At 32.4% G+C, this 9,148-nt stretch overlaps 1 long non-coding RNA gene across 1 annotated transcript in view; it reads right to left on the bottom strand.

The window, feature by feature from the left end:
• Nucleotides 1-202: 202 nt before the first annotated feature.
• Nucleotides 203-9,148, bottom strand: part of LOC110007562 (uncharacterized) — a 33,483-nt gene continuing 24,537 nt past the window's right edge. Inside the window, exon 3 of the long non-coding RNA XR_016059198.1 lies at nucleotides 203-4,191. This is a non-coding gene — a long non-coding RNA (uncharacterized LOC110007562). The remainder of the gene's footprint in view (nucleotides 4,192-9,148) is intronic.

The raw sequence follows: 9,148 nt of genomic DNA, 5'->3' as shown, positions 1-9,148 counted from the left end.
GGGGAAATCTTTCGCTTTCAGATACACTTTAATAGTAAGATTAGCCAATATTTCTCAAAAATCAAGAAACCCGAAATAGTAAGATTAGCCAATATTTCTCAAAAATCAAGAAACCCGAAATGAAAAGAGATTAGTTGAGATTTCACCAAAAATTAGGAAACCAATCTTTCGCAATACACTTTAATAATAAGGGGCCGTTTGGGTATGTGGAAATCTATTACGTGACAAATAGATTACAAGGGGCCGTTTGGGTATGTGGAAATCTATTACGTGACAAATAGATTACAAGAAAATATGACATTTACACTATTTGAAATGGTAAGGAAATAGACAGACATTGCCCACTTAAAAAAAACATTTCCCTCTCTCATGGTAGGGGATATGAAAAGACGAATCTAAATTGATTTGAACAGGTGTACGAGGACAATTTTCTAATGCAATCATAATAAAAAATTTCTACATCTCTTTAACCCCAATTTGGGTTGTAGCCATCATCTGACTCTCATATAAAAATAAAATTTTTTAATAATTGGTACCCAACTCTCATTTAAAAATAAAAAATTTTAATAATTGATAAGTGAAAATAAGGGGAAATCTAAATTAATTTGAACAGTTGTAGAACTTGATTAGGGACAATTTTCTACTGCAATCATAATAAAAAAATTTCTACATCCCTCTATCTAGAACTTGATTAGGACAATTTTGTACTGCAATCATAATAAATATATTTCTACATCCCTCTATCCCCAATTTGGGTTGCAGCCCACTATTAGCTCTAGTATAAAAATAAAAATAATAAAAATAATAATTGGTAATCGATGAGAAATTACACAACACAATCATAATAAAAAATTTCACACAACATAATCCGCATAAGATATTAGTAAAAACTCAATTGAAATAAGATACCTCTTTAGTCTCCTCCAATGCTTAAAAATTTTCTATTGCAATTATCAAACCTTATAGTTTACTAGTCCAACTTCTTCCCATTTTTTAATTTGTACCATAAAGATTTTGATTTTGGTATCATAAATTTATTGCTCATTTAAAATTATATATAGAGAGACATTTGGAAGACTTCTATAAATAAATAAATAAAAATAAGGCTTATCACAATAAAATTATGTTATTCCAATGACTTATCATGTTGAAACCAAAGTTTAATCATGTAAGCCAAACATAGCCATATTTTTCATCTTTGGATGGTAATGCATTTCTCATATTTCTTCTTGACATAGCCAAACAATATCAATGTATTTTCCAAGTTGCATCTAGATACTACCCAAACAGTGACAATCCATTTGCAGGTAATGTATTACGCCCGTAATATATTTCACAGACAATATATTTTCAGGTATCCAAATGGCCCCTAAGGAAATGGAAAGAGATTAACCAAGATTTCCCAAAAATCAAGAAACCCGATTAGCCTAGATTTCCCAAAAATCAAGAAATCCGAAATGGAAATAGACTAGTCGAGATTTCACCAAAAAATTAGGAAACACAATCTTTCACGTTCATTGTTTGGATACACTTTAATAGTAAGTAAATGGAAAGAGATTAGTCAAGATTTCCCAAAACTCAAGAAACCCGATTAACCGAGATTTCTCAAAAATCAAGAAACCCGAAATGGAAAGAGATTAGTCGAGATTTCACCAAGAAACCAATCTTTCGCTTTCATTGTTTGGGTACACTCTAATAGTAAAGAAATGGAAAGAGATTAGCTGAGATTCCCTAAAAATCAAGAAACCCGATTAGCCGAGATTTCACAAAAATTGGGAAAAATTATACGCAGTTTACCGGTCAATCTTTCACTTCCATTGTTTGGGGGGAAATCTTTCGCTTCTATTGTTTGCAAGGAAATCTTTTGCTTTTAATCGGGGAAATCTTTGGCATCCATTGTTTGCAAGGAAAATCTTTGTGCATAAGAAATGGAAAGAGATTAGCCGAGATTTCACAAAAATCAAGAAACCCAAAATAGAAAGAAATTAGTCAAGATTTCACCAGAAACCCAATCATTCTCTTCCATTGTTTGGGTACATTTAATTGTAAGGAAATGGAAAGAAATTAGCCTAGATTTTCCAAAAATCAAGAAACCAGACATGGAAAGGAAATGGAAAGAAATTAGTAGAGATTTCCTAAAAATCAAGAAACCCGACATGGAACGAGATTAGCTGAGATTTCACCCAGTAAACCCATTACGCACGGTAAAAGGTGAAAAATATGCCTTGAGTAATCGGCTTCCATTATTTGCAGGCGAAGCGAAATTTGTAGGGGAAATCTTTCACTTCCGGGTACACGTTAATAGTAAGGAAATGGAAAGAAATGGAAAGAGAAGGAAATGGAAAGAGATTAGCCGAGATTTCATCAAAAATCAGGAAAGTACATATTTCGCTTCCATTATTTGGGTATACTTTAATGGTAAGAAAATGGAAAGAGATTAGCCGAGATTTCACTAAAAATCAAGAAATCCATTACTCGCGGTGAAGGGTGAAAAATCTATTAGGCGCTGGCACGTGTGTCTCAGTGATTTTCGCTCCCCAAATCTGTTTTTTATTGCTACTTGCTTATTCCTTTGTGAATGTGCTTCAATTTTTTTCTGTTTATTTTTTTTGTCTTCTCTTGCTTTCAGCCACTCAAAGAAAAAGTACCAAGCTAGAGAGAAAAGTACGAAGCTAGAAAGAGAAACACTTCATATCTTTGCTTTTATCTCTGTTGGCTTGGCTGGTGTTTATTTGTCATTCTTGTTGTCCATTCATCGCCTATAAATCTTGGATATTTGGAAATATATGTAACTTCTATGACATGGCGGATTTGGGTTCTCTGCTTTATGAATTAAGATCAGGGTTCTCTGCTTTATGAATCAAGAGCAGTCTGTTTATTTTTTTTGCTACTATTATGGTTAATAAACCCCAAATCAGTGAGTTATTTTTTCTTTTTTTGCTGTTATTGTTTGTTGATAAATTCCAAATACTTGAGTTCACTCACAGATAATCGCCAAATCAGTGTATTTGAATTGTTTTTTTTTTTCCCAGAACTTTTTAAAATTAATTTACCTCTTCAATCTCCTCCAATTTCCCAACATAATTTCTCATCCAATGCATCTCATTTAGTCATAAAGCCTTATAGGTTACTAGCCAAATTTCTCCGAACTTTTTTTGTCTTTTGAAGTTGCTATGGAAGTTTTCTAAAAAGAGATTATCGAAAGGCTTTAGGACAAGAAAAGAAAACATAAAAAATATTATGGCCTATCATAATAAAAATATGTTATTCCAAAGTGTTAACATCTTGAAAACTTGTGATTCCAAGTCAAGACGCAAAGGCATACAAAAAGTATGGCTAATTCTTATGCCTAATGCAATTATAAAGTTTAAACTACATACTAATAGGAATTGTACTCTCACCCATGTTTTGGGTATAAAGCCAAGAAAGAAAAAAAAAAAGGTGTGAAGAGTAGATACTTTGGTGTCAACAATACCGAGATGGTTTTTGACTTGGGAATTTTTGTTATCGAATTGCTATACTTACTCTCTAACACACACACACATATATTATCTCTCTCTTTTTTGGTGGATGATGATGAACTTCTCTATCAGTTTCTATATCTATGATAATATTAGTAAATCTTCTTGGAACAATGATAATTTTTATTTCACGTTTGCATTCTCTCTTTAAAATGGTGATGATTAAGATCAATACTTTGCACTCTCACTATTTTTGGAATGGTGATTATTACTACCTTTATTTTTTTCTCTCTCTAGAATGGTGATGATGTGATTATTAGAATTTTTTTTTGGAATGGTGTGATGATACTTTAATTCAAAATTTCAATGAAATTTTGTGACAAAAAAAAAAAGAAATTATAGTTTATAAGCAACTGTTGATAAATGTTGCTAATGCATTTCCCATATTTCTTCCAAACATTGCCAAACAATAGCAATATATTTCTCAAGTTGCATCTAAATGCTATCCAAACAGTGACAATCTATTTGCAAGTAATGTATTATGCAGTAATGTATTACGCAATAATGTATTACGCCAATAATATATTTCACGAACAATATATTTTTAGGTATCCAAATGGCCCATTAAAGATCGTGGAATCTCCCCTTCCCAATCCACCTCTATTCTGCGCCTTATGCTAGAGCCAATGTTTTCATAAAAGGATCGATGGGGAGGATCCACCGACTGATCCTGAATCGAATCAATCATATTAGCAATCTTGATTAGTTGGATCATCAATGTAGATCGTTCAAGTAGGTAATCCAGCAAAGTAATAACAAACACAATATATTAAGGAAAAAGTTTACATAAGGATGCTACCTTATAACGTAGAACTATGGATAGCCCTCAAAAATCCATCGAAAAAGGTAGTTTTAACGTTGAAAAACCCTTTGATTGATCATCTCGACATCGAGATGTATGACCATGAAAAATAAAAAGATTTTAATTCTCAAAAATAGTGCATTTTATAACATTTATCTTCACCGTCCATTTTCAATATTTTCATAAGTTTATAGATCTACTTGATTTTAACTATTTTTTAAATTTAAAATTTTATAATTAAATATAAAATTAGATTTTGAGTTAATCCTAAGAACATTTTACATCAGAATTATATACCATGATAAAATTTGAAGGTGCAGCTTACCTCTACACCTACGGATGCATCCGTATGCAAACTGCACCCATATCTATATGTATATATATATATATATATATATATATATATAGAAAATTGTTCGATTCAGCCCGATCGAAATAAGTAAAGCCTCACCTCATAACTAATCAAAAATTGCAATTTAAATTGTTGAAAAACCTTTAAATTGATCATCTCAGCTTCAACATAGTGGTTGTGCAAAAACAATAGGATTTTAAATTCTAAAAATAATGTATATTGCAACAAATCATCTAGACCATCTATTTCGCCTTGAAAATAAGTGTTCGCAGATCCACAAGATTTGTACCATTTTTTTAGTTTCAAATTTTATTGTCGGTGTTGTAATTTTTTTATGTCAAAAATGCTTTCCAGATGAGGATTTGAGGTAATGCTTTATCATTTTTCATAAAGCCTAGGCCCTATAGAAACATCATTATATATATATAGATATATATAGATATATATATATATATGAGAAAAGTTTTAATAAGGTTGCAACCTTAAAATATAGAATCACATATGCACCTCAAAAATCTATCAAAAATGTTGTTTTAATGTTGAAAAAACCATCTAATCGATCATCTTGACATCGAGATGTATGAATATGGAAAAAAAAAGTTTTTGAGTCCCGAAAATAGTGCATCTTGCAACACATTATCTAGACCGTTCATTTTCAAGATTTTCATATATTTATAGATCTATTTGATTTTAACTATTTTCGGATTTTAAAATTTTATAATTAGGTATGAAAATAGATTTTAAGATAATATTAAGAATTTTTTACAACAAAATTACATGTTATGATAAAATTTTAAGGTGCGCCTTAAAACATGCAGTAAAACATGAAGGTTTGGTTGTATCAGCATTTCAAGCATATTAATGCTTTCTTTAACGCAGTAAAACATGCAGGTTTGGTTGTCTCAGCCAAGAAAATTCATTTATGCCAAACTAAGATTAGATTTTTAGGGCATAATATATATCAAGGAACTATTGTCCCAATTGATAGAATTTGCAAACAAATTTCCTTATATAATCTTAAATAAAACAGAGCTTTAAAGATTTTTAGGATGTTTAAACTATATCTCTGATTTCCTTGAACAATTGGCAATTATAGTAAAACCATTGTATGATAGACTAAAGAAGAATCCTCCTAAGTGGACTCATGAGCATACTCTTGCAGTACAAAACTCAAGAGTAAAGCTAAAGAATTACCTTGTCTGGGACTATCTAATCCAGATGCTTTTAAGATAATAGAATGTGATGCCTCTGAGCTTAGATTAGGTGGTATATTAAAACAAAAAATTGGCAATTCAGAACAACTAGTCCGTTATACCTCAAAAGCATGGAATACTACCCAACAAAATTATTCTACTGTTAAAAAAAAAAATTTGTCTATAGTGCATTGTGTTACTAAATTTCATAGTGATATCTTAAATACTACATTTCTAATACGAACTGACTCTAAAGCAGCCAAAGAAATACTGTAAAAAGATGTCAAGAATCTCGTTTCTAAACAAATCTTTGCCCATTGGCAGGCGATTCTTTCTTCTTTCAATTTTACTATTGAACACCTTCATGGTCTCTCTAACTCTCTTCCCAATTTTCTCACTCGTGAGTTTTTGCAAGGGACAGAGCTCTTAATGAAGACCTGCAGCAAATCTTAAATATGAATATACAAAATAAAAGAAAAGCCAAAATGGAAATTGTTCTATCGCCATCTGTTGGCTCCCCAATAATGAGTTATCCACCCTCTTCACCTCCTTCACCTACGAGACCTTTGATAATCTACCCAGAATACTCTAGCCAAATAAGCCAGTATCCAAATTCGGTATTTTCCCAGTCACCAATCCCAAATAAAGTATCCCCAGCAGGAAAATCCCAATTTGAGGAAACCACTTTTTTAATAGACTCTATTATAGAAGATGAACACTGGGCCCTAGACCCCGAAAAAGTTGCAAATATTTATCTACTCAATAACCTCAATCCATCCAATGGAAATAAAACTAGAGAATGGTACGAAGTCATTCTACTTGAGACAGGATCAATTACTTTAGTTCATTTCTATCAAAAAAATACTAAAATGATTGCCTACTCAAAATTGCAAATAAGGAAAATATTGTCTTATAAAGGTTGGGGCTCAGACCCTTTAAGAGGAAGGAAACTACAGGCTCCAGATTTCTATAACAAGTATTATAAATACTCAGAATATATGGATGCCTGGCATAAAGTCTTTGCACTCCAAAATACTAATAACTCCCACACTTGGTTTATCCAGATAAAAATGCTTGTCCCTAAGCCATTCCCAAATTGGTTCAGAAACTAGTTCTTGATTTGGGGATCTGATTCCCAAATCCTTCCAAAAAAATTACAAATAGCCCAAGCTAAGTTTGTAGAATTTAATGGAAAAGATTCTAATATAGAATATCACCTATATTTCATGGCCATCTATCAGGTACCATGGATAATGAAGTAGAAATTTGAAATATCTGAAAACTTGACAAACAATTTTGAATATATCCCAAGATTGGGAAAAAAGATTTTTATCAAATGGTGGGATGTGTTTGAGAATAAAGCGCTTGATCCAAAAAGTATAAAATTGAAGAAAATACCAGGGCAAGCTCCATACGAAAACCTAAATAGTCTTTCAGAATATATTAATAAAATGAAAAAACAAAACCCTGAAGCAACGAAGGAAGAGCTAAAAAGACAGTTGCTGCAAATTCTTGAAGGAGAAGCAGACGAATCAGCCATGTCCTCACAGAATAATGACGAAGAAGATTACAAAATGGATGATGATGAATTCTCCCAGAGGCCCGAATAAAAGCCCGCGGCTCAAAGACCAACACAGCCCGATAATCCAAAAAGCCCAATAAAAGATTCTCAACTGTGCAAATACTAGACGACAAAATAGCAAAAGCTGTCTGTCCTACCAAAGAACAGTACTCCCACTTACTAAAAGTAATACGCCACCGACAAATAGTAACAGCCACCTGTCCCTCTGAAGATGCTTGCCGACAATGACAGCTACATGTTCCTCTGAAGATGCCGTCTGTCCTCTCGCAGATGCCTGCCTACAACACAGTAATAAACACGCATCCCTGATAAAGACAACCACCAGTCCACCTATCCCTAGTGACAACAGAAAAGCGGCCATCTGTTAAAAGAAGGCATGACCATTACAAAATTATTCAAGACCGTTTGAAGTCCGGCCATTATAAATAGGAAGACAACCTCCCTGTGAAGAGCAAGCTTTTGGATTCTATCTCTTCTTTGCTCTAAGCTCCTCTCTCTCTTCTGAGCTCTCTCTCTCTCTTCTCGTGTATGCCCTATTCCTAAAGTCTAGGAAGACTGTATACCTGTGCATCTTCAATTCTTCATACTTCCCGGGTAACTATTTTTCGTTTTTAGCTCTCTGTAATATCACTATGCTCTGATCTCTGCAAATTTTTACTGTTTATAGTTTTCAATGGTATGTTATAAACCACATAGAGTGAGTTTAGATGTGTGACTGTAATGTCACCTCTCTTCCAAGCTATTGCCTTGAAGAATGGAAACTATTTACTAGTTTTTGTATCTGTAATCAGTATGTCTTGTAACTTTACTCTGTTAAGCTAGTTTCTGTATCTAACTTTTCTTTGATGTACGGTTTGAAATGCAATCAAAATTTATATTTAGCATTAAGATACGAGGAGCTACCTATACCAGTTGGATAATTTTAGACATTTCTCCTTTTTCTATATTTGCTATAATACTTGTTCTAATATACTTAGGATTTGTTAAAATATTTGTTTAAGAATATCTGTAATGATTTTATATAATGTTGCTGCTTTGCTGCTTTAAATAAGACTTCAAATAGATTGCTGGGATGAATGGCATCAGAGCCATGTTTGTTAAAAGCTGGTTATAAAATCCTAAAAAGATTAGCAACTTAATAAAATTTTCCCCTCAAAAGAGTTAGTCCGAGAGTTGAGACTTTTTACGCCCAATCTTTTACCGTTAAGGCCAGGTGGAGCCACTGAGGTAGTAGTGACATAAGAGGTTGTCTAGGATTCTCATCCGTAACTCCAAATGGAAAATTTTATTAGAAACCTATCCAATGGGACTTTATCCCCAACAACCAATACATTAAGAATAAAGAATAAGGAGGAAATAGTAATTGAAAACATAGAAAAACAAATAAAAAACTGGAACATATATTAAATACCCATAACAAATATCTATAAAAAAGGAAACTTTGAGTTCAAGACAGGATATGCTATTAAAACAGTGGAGCAAAGTCTCTTGTTAATAGCGAACAAGAAAGCTTTCAATTACTTTCCAATAAAATGATCCAGTCCCATAAGGATGAGGATTATAAATATCTGCATATAGGTCTAATATAGGTAGCCGTTAAGCCTCTTACAAGATTAGGATTAAATAATTCAATATTATTATGTTTACGAGATAGTCGACATAACAAATTTACAAACTCAATATTAGGAATAGTTGAAT

This window comes from Amborella trichopoda, chromosome 7, assembly GCF_054954075.1.
Source record: "Amborella trichopoda isolate Santa Cruz 75 chromosome 7, AtrichopodaSantaCruz75HAP2 v2.0, whole genome shotgun sequence".
NCBI classification, from domain to species: Eukaryota; Viridiplantae; Streptophyta; class Magnoliopsida; order Amborellales; family Amborellaceae; genus Amborella; species Amborella trichopoda.
This window is presented reverse-complemented; position numbering and strand designations above follow the sequence as displayed.